The 14,627-nt window shown below is 44.8% G+C and overlaps 2 long non-coding RNA genes across 2 annotated transcripts; one reads left to right on the top strand and one right to left on the bottom strand.

Moving 5' to 3' along the window:
- The first annotated feature begins 249 nt into the window (after window positions 1-249).
- On the top strand, window positions 250-13,042 carry LOC109322420. Its single transcript, XR_002104390.1, has 3 exons — window positions 250-400; window positions 12,170-12,174; window positions 13,029-13,042. It is a non-coding gene; the product is annotated as an uncharacterized LOC109322420 (long non-coding RNA).
- LOC109322419 lies at window positions 7,632-8,673 on the bottom strand. Its single transcript, XR_002104388.1, has 3 exons — window positions 8,345-8,673; window positions 8,069-8,227; window positions 7,632-7,687 (listed from the first exon to the last, which is right to left on the bottom strand). It is a non-coding gene; the product is annotated as an uncharacterized LOC109322419 (long non-coding RNA).
- Window positions 13,043-14,627: the final 1,585 nt, after the last annotated feature.

Below are 14,627 nucleotides of genomic sequence, written 5' to 3'. Positions count from 1 at the left end.
TTTTATTATGATGGTAGAAACACTGGTAGGCTTCCACATTGCTTTAACACTGTAGATATAGCAAAAAAACTTTGCCCAACTGATTGCTGTCTCTCTGTCTCTCACTCGCTCTATATATAGTGGTCTTTTTGTTTTAATTGTGGAGGAACATGGATTTGGGGGTATTTTACAGAGTGCCTTGGGGATTTTTTTATCAGGGATTTTTCAGTTTTCAAATAGGGAACACCAGAATTCCTGCTAGGGAGGCCAGTGGCAGGACCCTGCCTGCTCGGAGCTGGTACCTTGGACCCATCTGGAGGTGGCTGACCTCGTGACCAATTGGAGCCAGGAGGATATGCTTTGACGGTTCAAAGCAGGCCACCACACTAGGAACATCTTCTGGGCAATAGCTGCCCAGATGGTCTAGAGGGGGAGATGCTTCTACTGGCTGCGCAGTCCCCATCTGGGTCTGGCAGGCGTGCAGCAGGTCACAGCTGGGCAGCAGCCCCCACTGCCAGACCCCTGCAGTGGGTAGAGGGTGTAGGGAACTCTCAGGGCTGCATCAGCAGTCCAGATGGCACAAGGGGTAGTGTCCCCAGGTCCAATTGGCTGGGCCTCAGAAGCTCCTGAGTATGAGTAGCCCTGAGTTACTTGCCAGGGTGGCTTTTTATACTGATGGGGCCAGGAAAGGGCAGCTTTTTACAGGTGCTTGCTCCAGGCTTTAGCCCCCCCCCGGCTCCAGATCTGGGTGGAGTCTAAAGCCTGGCAGGGTTATTTTGCCCCAAGTGGCACAACTTGTATGACACCAAAGTGCATGTCTGGGCATGTGCACTGAGGCAAAAAGCCTTAAATTTGCACAAATTTACTTAGGATTAGGGAGGTTTACTGTGTACGAAGCATGTGCACATGCAGATAAACACATTTACTTTGCAGCAAACTATGCTAATGGAAGCTAAGCATCTCATGTAGACACACCCACTGGGTTCTAACCCATAAGCCATTACAGAAAAGACAGACACCACCACCACTGATTTTGAAAGAAAATAGCTATGACTGATGTGTTTTATGCTGTAGGTGTTTGGTAGGCATGCTCAGAATCCACCTACTAGTTTGGGGTCTTCAAGGGACATAGGCAGATAATGAGGCTTATGCAGGATGTGCACAGCTAGATTTTAACCAAGTTATACTGTGTTTAATGTAGGTATACTAGGTAAATCAAATAAATAAAAGTAATCAAATGGAGCAAATACAATGAGCTCTGTAATAGCTACAGTGATATACAGTGGTATAAAGAAACAGTCAATTTATTGGCCTGGTCCTAGTATGCTAACTTAGATGAACACAAGCAGTGACCAAAATATAAAAGAAGCATTTTAAATTTGGAGCTATAACGTTCTGGCAGACAAAATTTGATAGACAAAATTCTCCATCTAAATGAGACGATCGGTTTTCACTTCAGGTTGAACAGCCATAATTAAAATAAAGTATGCAGGAATGTTATGAATGCAGATAAATGGACTCACTTGTCATCAATCTTCTCTAACATTATAGAAGTGGAATAGTGAATGTTAGAACATTATTTCAAATTGATACGTAGTTGGAGGGGCTCACTGGAATGTACTCTGTATTCAATAGCAATCTAAAACCGTTGCAGTCTTAGTAAAAGCCCATCGGTTTTTTTCAGATACAATTAGAAATGGTTGGTACAAGCTCTACAGAGTTATTTTAACAAAATTAAGCTTTTGATTAACAGTTCTGAGGGTTTGTGGAGTTTTTTTTTGTTTTGTTTTCAAATACTGCAATGCATTTATTTTGCTTTGGTTCATTTTGTTAGTGTTTTAAAAACCTTTCTTAGTACAGAAAAGATGTGTCACTGCCCTGCTCACTCAGCCTTACTGAAAGCCCCGTCAGCCAAACTGTAGAAATAGTAGAGGCAGAAATTTGCCGTCATCTTTTTCACCCCTCTAAGGAGTGAATTTCCAAGTCTAATTGGAACGATGCAAATATAGCATGAAACCAGTAAGATTCAATATTAGGCAGTTTTACATAACAGGTAATTGTAAAAACTAGTGTCTTACAACATTAAGGATGCAAAATTAAAACCCAAGTTACAAAATGTGAGTCCAATTTCAAATTAATTTTAATCTGTCCATGTAGCATGTTCTTGGCCTCTCTTTGTGGTTATACATGTAACTTAATATATTAATATTTTCTAGCAAACTGGATCAGTGCAGACTAAGTGTAACAGAGTTCAACACTGTGTGCAAACTGTGTGTGTGTGTGCGCACACAGGCGTGAGATTTGGCTGGGTTCACTGAAAACTGTCTTAGAAGATCTGATAGGATTCCAATGGCTCGCAAACCCTGGAGAAGTTCAGCATTAGAAAGCATTTATATATCCCCCAAGGAACATTTACAATGCCCCTTGTAACATTAATTGCATTCTGTTAATAGCTATAAAAGTTAAAACATCACCTTAGATTTAATCCACTCACCAAAGGCAACAATTGCTGACAGACAAGCAGTGAGCAGGCAGTTCCTCTCTGCCTGTCTCCGATAAAAATCAAGACCTTGTTTTGTGCATTAGCTTCAGGAAGTGGATTAGCCTTTCTGGCAGCCTACTATAAAGCATTTTGCAGTAATCTAATTATGAGATCTCAAAAGCATGAATCATCCGGGTCAAGTGTAAATTATGATTCAATGTCCCCAATTTCTTATTTCACTTTCATATAATTCTGAATAAAAAGAAACTCAATTAAGGTCAGTAGAGTTAAAGGAAATCAGAATTGCACCCTAAGATTGAAAAGTGGCAGAACAATGGCTAGCGGGAAGAATAGGATTAACATACAGCACCTATACTTATATCTATGCTCTTTAAAAAGACAGAAAACCCCCAAATTTATTGCACAATGGTGTGCAGATATGGTTCTCTAGGACGTATTTGATGGTTGTTTTTAACAAAGAACAAAGAATTCACAATAAATATAGCAATATGGTTCCTAAAGCCTCCTGGTCTTTCCCTGATTTTTGATTTGTTACTTTCCCTGGCCAGCTGCCTTATGGTTTGCTATAAAGAAAGTACACCTATTTCCTATGCTTTATGCAGAAAAGAAGATATTTACCACATTAGAAATCCACTGTTCACAGAAAGCTGACTATCTGCTTTCCTTGAGGAGGACTTGGTCAGGTTATCCAACTGGACTATCACATATCAAAAGGTTAGGATACCTCTGAATGGTACTTCCTTTAATTTAGGCTATTGTGGGAGTATTCCAGTATTTTTCCCAGTCTGTTGCTCAAGACTACGTCTCCTGGCATAAGCATCAGTAACCTTCAGGCTGCATTCTGACAAGTGAAGTCAACCAAAGGCAGCATTCATTTAGCAGCCTCACTTCCTTTGTAAGACAACGTAGGATGGAGGTTAGCTACTAATGTCAGCAAGGCTGTCTGATCTGTTGAAGTCAGCTTACTCCAGTGATGAAAAAAAGGGGTTGTCCCACAATTCTGAATAGGATTTCTTTGTGGTAGAATTCCCTTGCACTCAGCAATGCTCACTTAGTCTACTCTTATGACCTGTAACTAATGTGCTTAAAAGCCTACTAGATCTCAGATGCTTAGATTTCTGAGCAATTCTGAGCATGTGAGTCATGGCCAGAATTTTTAAGTAAGAAAATGTGTCTCCTCCATTTTGCGGTAGTGCTGAGCAGTAGAGTTAGTTGGAATGCATCATTTCCACTCCAGTTATTTGGAAATTTTTACTTTCATTTTGTTTTCGATTGAAATTAGCTTACCATTTGAAGGTTTCTGTAAAGGGTAGTTCAAACCTCTTGATTCTGTTTTGGTATTTTCACAACAGAATTGAAGAGGGTCTTTGTGTTGTTAAACTCTTCTGAGGAGCGTTATCCACCAACGTGGTAGAATGAGGGGAATCTGGGAACTGGAAGCCCTAACAGCTTCAGCCAAGGCCTCTGACTTTTGGCTGCCTGGCAGGGAGCCTGGAATCCTTGAAGGATGGGGTTATCTGAGTCCCAATTCTGTATTAGCCATACATTGGGGACAATCTGGCAAGAATCCAGGAAGGTTAAACTTTAGTAAAAAGTTTCTGCAGAGGTCTATTGAATTGATACATTCCAACTGAATTCTTATACCTACACCTGCATTCTCTAAAAACAGATACACCCCAGTTTTATTGGATAATGGCATATATATGAGATTCTCAAAGAGGTATCTTTCTGGTCAGTTTTGCAAGACTTCTTTCCTCTTTGCATTTTAAGTCTGGGCCACTCACCTGACATCAAGGTTCCCTTTTCCAGCTCTTGAGAGAATCCCTGCTGCCCACCTCAGAAAGCCCACCTGGAAGAGACTAATAAATATTAAAAAATGGGAAGAAAGATTTTTGTGGTCCCCCTTCTCTGTATATAGAAATGAAATGTCTTCCTATCCATAATATTTCAGCCTTTATTCCAAGGAAACGGTGAGAGGGGTTGTCTGCAAGTGTATGGTCATTAGAATTTGAAAACTCTCTTTTCAGCATATTTGCTCTTTTCACAAATGATGGAGGTGCATCAGCATGTGGCCAGGCTCCCTTTATGGTTAATTTCTGCAAAAGCAAGACTGAGAGTTACTATTCTGCTCCTAGCTTGATTTTTCTGTTAAAATCTTCATAGCAGCTGGCAACCTTTTGCCAAATTTTAAAAGAAGCCTTGTATGTAGCAAAGGCTTCAACCTGTGCAAATAAGGACTGCTGAGAATCAAATGCCATTCAAGCTCAGGGTTATGTGGGGGTGGTTGCAGAAAAATGCCCACATAATGAAGTGTGGTTTGCTTCCTGCACACACTTTATGTTCTTTCACACTGGTATAAACAACATTTTAAACTGAATTCTAGCACCTCAATCGGTGGTAAGATTCTTGAGTGTTTTGCTGAAGAATATTAACCCCTTGCAGCAGGTGACATCTACAGCAATTTAAGAGGTTTCTTTAAAACTGAGGGGAAAACAAAGGCATTTTTCCTCATACCAGAATAAATGGAAGTAAAAAAAAAAGCCATGCTCAATATCACAAAAGGTACCAAAAATGTGTGGCACAATTAAAGGGCCCTCCAGATATGCAGGTAAAAGCACAATGGGTTCTAATGTGTGATCCATACAATCATGCTTCCTGTCATGCCATGTGTTCAAGATAGAAGGCGTAATTGTGGGATAATGTATCAGATCCCATCATACCTCATTGCCAGTCCCGGGGGAGCCCAGGATCATGATTACAGGCTCCCTCCTGTTGTGCTTAGAAACCAAATTTCTAAACCTAGTGCTTTAAGAATTGACACAACATTTGGTTGATGACTAGCAGAAAGACTTGCTTTAATAACTACCAACAAACTATAAAACTAAATGACAGAAAAAACAAAATACTTTTCCTTAATATTCAGTAAATGAGCTATTAGTCCTTGTATTATCCCAGCTGCAAGAGACCTTTACCCAAGCAGGAAGCAGTTTATGTCAGCTTTCACAGAGCCTGGGTCCTTCACTTGTGGCTGGGTGGTGCAGGATGGCTTCTTGATCTTCCCTGGACTGCACACACCTTGCTAGCAGTTCTGTCTTCCTTTGTAGACTGTTTTAATTGTTTCACTTCAAAGCATTCCTTCTTGATAGTTGATTAATTAAAGTCCAAGCAAAGCAGGCAAGGACTTCATTAACATATTACAATTGTAACTTGTTTGTGTGTGAAGTTTGTAAGCTTTTGATCTGTTTTAGAATCAAATGGGATGGGTATTGATTGAATGAGGTACCTTTAGGAAGTTGATTACAGAATACTATTTTCAGTAGTTATTGTAACAATACAGCCTAAGAAATGGCTTATGGGAATAGTGAAGGTCAGAGGCCATTGGATACAATAAGTGTGAGTTTCCAGAGAAGGCAATCAGGACTTGTAGTAGAGATGATATCTCTATTAGACCAACAAGATTTTTGCAAAAAAAAATTCTTTAATTGCAAGCTTCCAGGTAATACACTGGTTTAGCATAATACACATTTAAAAATTGACTTCCTAATTTGAGAAATATGCCTTAATGAATGCAAATGTGAGGCAGTGATGATCAAACAATAGGTGTGAGGTAGGTTAGATGCAGTCACTAATTTAGCATAATAAACATTTAGACATTTGTAAAACTTAAGACAGATATCAGATGTCTGCTTTGGGAAATAGGTCTTAATCAAAGGCGGAATGTGTTAACTAGGATATATTTACAGTCAAGTTTTCAGTGCACCTTGGCTTTTCTCATTTCTTACAGGCTTTGCTTTGAAGTGGATATTTTAGTTCTTTTGTTTTCTTTAGTGACACTTGGCTCAATTAAGATGTAGATGTAGTTTGTAGATTTCTTCCCAGGCCATTTGGCTTTCTGGCTTACTCTCTGACTCCTGTTATATACATGTAATGAGTGTGTCAGGTCTCTGCCAATAATTATAACCATCACTTTTTTTGCCTTAGATGTGGTAGAAGGTTGAGAGGATTGTTTTCAAAACTGTAATTATCTTATGGCCTGTGTCTGGTATTGGGTAGTGCAAACTCCACTCTCTCTTACACAGAATGGGCTGCAAGCCATTAGCAGAGTTTGATTTTCTTTGTGGCAGGCTTGTTACCACAACCCAGTTTTGCCCCAGCCACTGTCTTGCATTTTTGTGCAAGAGGCACTGTTCCAAGCTTCCACAGCTTTCATAGTCAGCAGTACAATCATGCTTCCTGCTATGCCACATGCTCATGACAGAAAGTGCGATTGTGGGATAGTGTATCAGATCCCATCATGCCTCATTGCCAGTTCAGGGGGAGCCCAAGATCACGATCCCAAGGTCCATCCTGCATGAGCAAGTAGTAAGCTTCCATGGCTGGGAGTTGATTGGGACTCCCATCCTAGTGGCATGCCTGGTCACATGTTCAATTAATGGCATCATAAGAACCAGCCACAAAGTTTATTACACATCTTTTGTATTACACATATTTCTTGTTTTATGCTTTAACGTATGGGTGGGTTACAACTTAAACCATGATTAACTGGTAAACCTAAGTATAACAGTGGCAGTGGTCTTATTAGACTGCAAAGAACTCAAACCAGACCTTCTGAACTGTAAAAACATAGAGAAATACAGTGTTCTTCACTTTTATAATGCCTATCCCTAGTATTAAACAGTATGTCATTTTTTAGGAAAAATATTTTTGGTTAAGTATAGTTGCTCCTGGTAATTTTAGAAAGGTAAGATAAAAGAAGGTAAGTTTGTTTTTGCAATCAGGTAGCTGAAACAACAGTGGTCCCCAAAGGTAGGCACATCACCAGCCCAAACAAAAGCATACACAGCACACACATAAGCAGAGGAGTATCGGTAACTGTTTTGTAAAAGTTTTTCTCTGAAAGGAGCAAAAAGACCAGAGAAACAGAAAAATCAGATATCAAAGACTACAAGAAGCAGGAACAAAAAAGCCAAGGATATCATCAGAACAAACAGTAGGAAAACAACTGTGAGAAAAGCTAGAAATATTTGGCTAAGTGCTAGCTTGAAAGCTGTTGAAAGCTGGACAAAGACTATGTTTTGTTTGACTCCTGCTACATTCAAGAAACCAAGACTAGGTGTTTTGATGCAATCTGGTTTAATTATAAAGATACCTTGATTCTCCAAATTCTTCTTCTAATGGAAAAGATCCACAACAGCTGGAATGCAGCTGTTAAGATTAAAAGGGATAATATTCAAGGGGGAGTGATAAAGAAGAATTATCTGGGTATTACTCTGGCAGTTACAATCACTATTAATGGATTGTGTTAGATGTTGTGCAGATACAAAAAAAATGATGATCCCTGCCTTTTAAGGTTCTCCTGCTGAAATACTATTTCCTATATTCAGACCTCCTATGCTCTTTCTTTACGTTTATATCTCATGATTTTTGCTTAAAAACATTGTATCTTAAGTTTAGATAAGGTTGGCAGTTAATTAAAGACTTGTAAACAAAACAGAAGAAATCAGTGGTTTAATTCTTAAATGTCATGGAAAGGATTCAGAACCTGATGGATGGCTTTTAGTAAAGTTTAGGAGCAGTGCATCTTACCAAGAGTCAGAGGAGAGACAGCTGTATTTGGGTTAAGGAAAAATATGAGATCTGAAGAGAGGGTCTGTTTCTTGTCCCCAAATTTGGGTTCAATTTATGGAGCAATGACTGACTAGCCAAGCAGACTTCTTTGATTTTCAAGAAGTGAGTTGATAACTTCTAGAATTTATGGGGGAAAAGAACAAGTAAATCTTTGAAATTCTGTGCTTGTGATAGCATCACAGAAGTGCCATAGTCCCTTTGTGCCATAATAAAAGTTTCTACATTACTGCTTACAATTATTTTCTGAGTGGAAGCATCTCATCTTCTGTTTGCAAAATCGATTCTTATATTTTCTCATGGTGAGTGACAGTCTTTGACTCAAATGTTTCAAAATGACTTGAAGGGTAAGACAGTTAGACAATTCCCCTTGTCTGTGCAAACTGCAAGAGTCCTAATAGATAAAAAGGTATTCGTAGATAAATTACTGCACAGTTTGCATTTTCCTTTTCAATTTTTTGGGGTCCTACAAACTGAACAAAGTGATTTAAAAAATGGACTCAGGTCACTGCACACCAGGGGAACTTTAAAACCAGAAATAGACTCCAATATTTATTTAAATTGTTCTTATTGTGACATTAGATCTTTTCCTGCCAACAGCAACAGCTTAAAAAAACTTGATGTATTAGCTCACTGAACATTGGACAGAAGCATGAAAAATGGTAGCGAACCTGGTTTATTTGCCCTCATCTATTTCAGAGTATTCTGGGTTAGATTATGGGTGGATCCAGGTGGGTGGCAAGGGGGTACAGCCACACTGCTTCTGGCTGTGCAGAACATGTGCAGTGAGCTACCTGGGTGTGTCTACACATGCAGGCATGTATGTTTGCAGCATCTCAAATAGCAGCAGCACAAATTTGTGCCAGATAATTGTGCCTCAGCACATGTGCCTGAACATGCACTTTGGTGTGGGGCAAGTTATGCCACCTGGCGCAAAATGACCCTGCACAGCTCCTCCCAGATCTTCAGCCAGGGGGAGCTAGCAGCTGGGGCCAGCGCCTTTACTGGCACCAACAATATAAAAGTTATCCTAGTGAGCAGTTCAGGGCTACTTGCCCTCAGGAGCTTCTGGGGGAGGAGCCTCTGGAAGGAAGTTAGCCATACCCTTTCCTGTCCCAGGCTGCTGCTCCCGCTGGTTGCTGAAAGCTTGGTCTCAGAAGCTTCTGGGGAGAAGATCCCAGGCCTCCTCCTGCCTCTGGCTACTGCTAGCTGCTGGCTCGTTCTCAGAACTTTTGGGGGTAGGCTGGTCGCACCCCTTCCTGTCTTGGGCTGCTGTTGCTACTCTGGCTGTCCCCCCACAGGGGAGGGGGGTCCTCTGGTGAAGAATGCTGCTGCCCCCTCTTGGGGGGGCAACACACTGCACCATACCCCAGCTTCTGTGCTCTTGTTATGGCCTGCTCCCAAGCCCACCACTAAGCTATGGTAGGGGGACAGCCTGGGGAGGGAGCCTGCACTGCCTGTGGGCCCCTCCCCCACCATCACTGCTGAAGCCTAAAGGTGCCTTGCCTGCCCCAGCTGCCTTGACAAGCCACCCCTGCCTCCACTTTCACCTGAAGCGCACCCTGATTGGCTGAAGTGGATGGACGCTACCACTACTACTGCTGTTGCTGCTACTGCTGTCATCTGTTCTGCTCTTGCCCCCCCTCAGGAGAGAGGGAGACTTCCTGTGGCACCACCTTGCACCACTCAACACCACACCTGCACTGGATTACTCCCTAATTGTTTCAGCACTCCACCACAGCTCCCTCACTGCATCTGATCCTGCTATTGCTCTGCTGCTGAATGTGGGGCTGGAGGCCTAAGGGGCTCCTGGACTGACCTTCAACAAAACAAAACCCCTCTACCACTCTAGCCATCTTTTTCATCTGCCTCAGCAGCACCCTGTTGTTGTAAGTCCTGTGGTCCACTCCCCCTGCTCTGGTGTTTGTTGTGTGGCTGAGTAAGCTACCTCGAGTCACCCCAGCTCTTGTGTCTGAGTCCCCCCTCGCCCACATTCCCCAAGATAGCCCTCTCAGTTTTTTTCCTGTCGGACTGTAGCTTAGTGAGCTTCAGACTCCTCCCCGCCATTTCCCCTACAACCTCATCCTGCCTGTATTAGACTGACTCTCTATTTTGGTTTTCTTGATTGTTTTTCCTTCCCTCATGTGAAGCAATGGCAGGTCAGAAAACTTCTGTGGGGGTGGAGGAGAAGATGCTCCCACAGCTTCCTGCAGCCCCCACTATGGGGGCAGATCTTGGCCAAGCCCACATGGAGATGCATACCCGTGCAACCCCACCCCGGAGGCAGAGGCCAACCAATATCCTCTGCGGATAGAGAGGCCTGCAACCTCTGCTGCAGGGACAGGTGGGACTCTGGCAGGGAGCCAACAGGGCTGGGGTTCTCCCCTGGCCAAGTCCCCACTGGAGGGGTTCCTAAGCCCCCTCCCACACCATCAGGGAACAAGGGCAAGGGCAGTTGGAAGGGCTCCTTCAGCCTCCTCCACAGCTGGGAAGGACAAGGGCCCTGCCCCCAAGCCTAGACCACTGGCACCTGAGGGGACGAGGTGCACTACACCAGCCAGCATGCCAACTCAGCCTGGCCCTGGCCCTGTTCCCAAAATCATGACAGCCTCCTGCTTTCACGGCAAGGGTTTCTTTTTCCTTGCCTGGGAGGCCACCACACAAGGCAATGGAGAGGGGGCTCAAGGAGCAGCCCAATTTTTGGGTATCTCCCTGACTATGCCTGACACCCGAGCTCTGGGAATGTTCAAATGAGTGATTTCCCCATGGATCATCCAATGCACCAAATGCCCTGATGGAAAATATGTAGGAGAGACCAAACAACTGCGCACCAGAATGAATGCACACCAGAAATCTATCATAGACAGGAATACCCAATTACCGGTGGGGGCACATTTTTCACAAGAAAATCACTCTCTCTCCAATCTCTGTCCTGATCCTCAAAGGAAACTTACAAAACACTTCCCAGAGACGAGCCTATGAACTGCACTTCAACCTCCAGGATACTAAAAATCGTGGACTAAATATTGGATTTATGATACATTATAACCTGCCTGACATCTAACTCCCCAAGTATCTCTCCACTATTCATCCCCCTTCTTGCTGTCTCCCCCTTCCCCAAGCCTGTCTCTCACCCATTGACTCCTCGATCTACATTTTCACTGACTACCTTGTATGCATACCAGACCAGCCTCTGGCTTCTGTACTTTTCATTCCATCCAGGAGCACACACCAACTGCAGAAACTTCCTTAGCCTGACAAAGGGCTTTTGAACCTGAAAGCTTGCTTAATAATTGTTTTCCAACTATTTAAGTTGGTCTAATAAAAGATATCAGATTCATACAAAGAACCTTGTCTGCCTATGTCCTTAGACCAACACGGCTACAGCCTACACCCCTCATCCCCATGGAGGAAGTTTCCGTGCTGCTGGACAGCCCTGAGCAAAAGCCCATGGAGGAGGCCCCTCACTCCACTGGCCAGGGCCTATCCCTTGAGACCATGGGCACTGAGGCTGACCTAATGGATGGCTATCAGTGCAGCTCTCTCCCTCCAATGATCTGGGAGAGACAGGGACACTGGGGATCACCCCAGTGAGTTCTGAGGGGGGAAGTTTCCTCTCCTGAGACCCTGAGATAAGCACTGATGCTACCCCAGTGCCTGATGGCATGAGGGTTGGGATGGAGTCCCCAAACCAACAGTTCGATTTTTTCAGGAACCTGTGCAGAACCCCTGTGATTCCAGCTCTGCCCTGTCATCTTGTAAGGGAACCGCACTCCTACCCTTACCCCCACCCCCATCCCAAGGAGCTGCAGAGCTCTCCCAATCCCAGCCAGAGTCTTAGCTGCTGGGGAGATTTTCACAGTGTCCACACCGCTGCATGTACTCCAGCCTCCCAGCCATGAGATCATTTAAGAGCATGATCCTCAATGTCTATGGCTGCAGGAAGGGTCTTCGGAGATGCCAGGTGCTCTCCTTCCTTCAGGAGGGGGGTACCCTATGGTATTTTTATAGGAGACCTTGAAACTTCAGCCAATGAATCTAATTAGTGGCTGGAGTGGGGAGGCAGGGTCTTTTTTAGTTACCTCTCCCTGTTTTTCCCAGGCCTGCAGCTGGAGGTTCTCTAGGACATTGAGATGGTGCCAGGTCACCTGCTGCACTTCCAGGTCCAAGTACGGAGGCTGGTCCTGAGCCTTCTGAATGTGTATGCCCCTGCAAGGGACCTGGAATTGGCAGATTTTTTTCCTCCACGTGGCCAGTTACATAAGCATCCTCAACCCTCGTGAGTGCCTGGTCCTTGGTGGGGGCTTTAATGTCACCCTAGATGCATGAGACCGATCAGGCAGGGAGCGGAACCAGACCCCTTTAACATCCTCAGGGAGATCCTGATGGACTACTCCCTGGTGGCCCACAGCCTCCTCTTCTCATACCCCCCCAGCACTGCCAGTGCCCTGCACTCTGTACCCACAGTCTCTGCCCCCCGCAGCCCTGCTAGTGCCCCTCACTTCTGATCTGCAGACCCCTGCCCCCTCCAACCATGCTGCCAAAGCAGCTCCCACATTGCACACACACACACACACACACACACACACACACACACACAGTCTCTTTATCTGGCTTGCCAGGTCCTGCATGGGGAGCACTTGACCCCAAACAGCCAATCACATTGCCTGCTGCTCCCAGCCCTAAGCAGCCAGCCTGGGAGAGCAGAGGAAGAACAAAAAACCTGGATATTTGCTCTTATTTTAAAAACCTGCCCAGATGCAGAACAGTGGGCCAAAAAAGAGGACATGTCCAGGAAAACCCAGATGTATAGTAACCCTACCCATCTCTCTGTCTTTCACATGCATCCCTGCTGCTACTTCCACCCTTCCTCTAAGCTCATCACACACCTAAATGGTTACTGGGACCAAGAGTCCCCAAGGCTGGGGCTGCATGTCTCAGTATCATTTGGGCATGGGGCAGGGCTGAGTGTGGCAGTTACCCTTGCACCTATGGCTCCTGCCAGCAGGTCCCATCCTATCCCATTCGGCTTTCTGGGCACGCAGGGTGTGAGATTTATGTTGGCGGGGCACTGTGGAGTTTGGAGGGGTGGGTATGGGTTTGTGCGGGGTTTACAGGGAGTTTGTGGGTGGGTGTAGGAGTAGATGTAAGGTTTATGAGGGATATGGGGCTTGTGGGCATTTGGGGTGGTGTGGGATTTGTGGCTGGGCATGTGGGCAGGAAGTTTGTTGGCGTGGTTTGGGGGTATGGGTTTTGTGGGTGGGGATGTGGGGTTTGTGGATGGATTGTGGAGGGTTTTGTGGGTGTGGGGGGACTGTGTAGGGATGGGGGCACTGCTCAGGAGGAGTGGGTCCCCCATCTACCCCCTGGCACAGTGAACAGTCCCCAACAGCAGCAGCAGTGGCTGTAGGGCTATCAGGGCCTGGTACTGGCAAAGCCCCCCATGGCCTGGTGCGGCACAGCCCCACCTGTCTGGGAACCAGTGCTGCCTGTGCCACATGATGTGGGCCCAGCCTGGGGGCATGCACCTTCAGGCAGGACCAGGTCACCTTTGGTGTCTCTCGGGGTCCTGGCACCTCAAGCAGGGGCCATGTGTTAGGCCAGGCTAGATCCTGCCTGTATGGAGCCAGGCTGGCCCAACAGCGTGTGGGGCACTTGGAGGTAGGACCTGGCCTGACCGAACATACAGTCCCTACATGTGCTGGCACACCAGGTGACAGCAAAAACGGCCTGGTCCTGCCCAAAGGCGCATGCCCCCAGACCAGCCTAGGCTGGGCCTGCGCCATGTAGCACAAGTGGTGCTGGGTTCCAGGTGGCCGGGGATCTCTACCTCTTCTGAGCACCTCCTTGGAGGACCCAGCCTCCATTTGCCTCCTGTGCCACTTTTTTCTGCATGTTTTGTTTGTTTGTTTGTTTGTTTTACAGGATTAACTGGAGTTTCCCTGAATTCAGTGACAGGGGAAATGAGGGGGGATAGCAGTGGGGGCACTCACCCCCTGGGCACTTGAGCTGTGCAAAAGCAGGGACTCAGGCCAGAGCTTTAGCAGATCAGCTAGTCAGCTCATAGTGATTCAAGAGCTTTTTAAAGGATTTAGATATCTTAAGAATCAGATGCATAAGCAGCTTTTAAAATCCCACCATGTCTCATTGAGATCTTAAAAAGGTCAGACCCTTACAGGATCATTACCTGGTTCTTGACCAAGGATTTGTTTAGAAAAGAGCCTGTGGGCCTTATTTGGCATGGACTCAGGTGTTTGAGTAATTCTGCTCACATGAGCAGTTCCAATGATTCAGTGATACTAATCACAGAACCATTGCTACACACATAAGCTTTTTGATAATTTGAGACATAAAAAGAACATTGTGATTTAGGCCTTGATGCTTTTATATGTCTGGACAGTTGCTAAATTTTCAGTTCTCAGCTAGTCTTCTTAAAAAAAACTAGTTAATCTTTGAGAATTATTATTTATAGGGAATTTAAATTGGGATTCTGCAAAACCTTAAAGATTATGTATAGTAA

Source organism: Crocodylus porosus, unplaced genomic scaffold, assembly GCF_001723895.1.
Source record: "Crocodylus porosus isolate Cpor-Errol unplaced genomic scaffold, CroPor_comp1, whole genome shotgun sequence".
NCBI classification, from domain to species: Eukaryota; Metazoa; Chordata; order Crocodylia; family Crocodylidae; genus Crocodylus; species Crocodylus porosus.
This window is presented reverse-complemented; position numbering and strand designations above follow the sequence as displayed.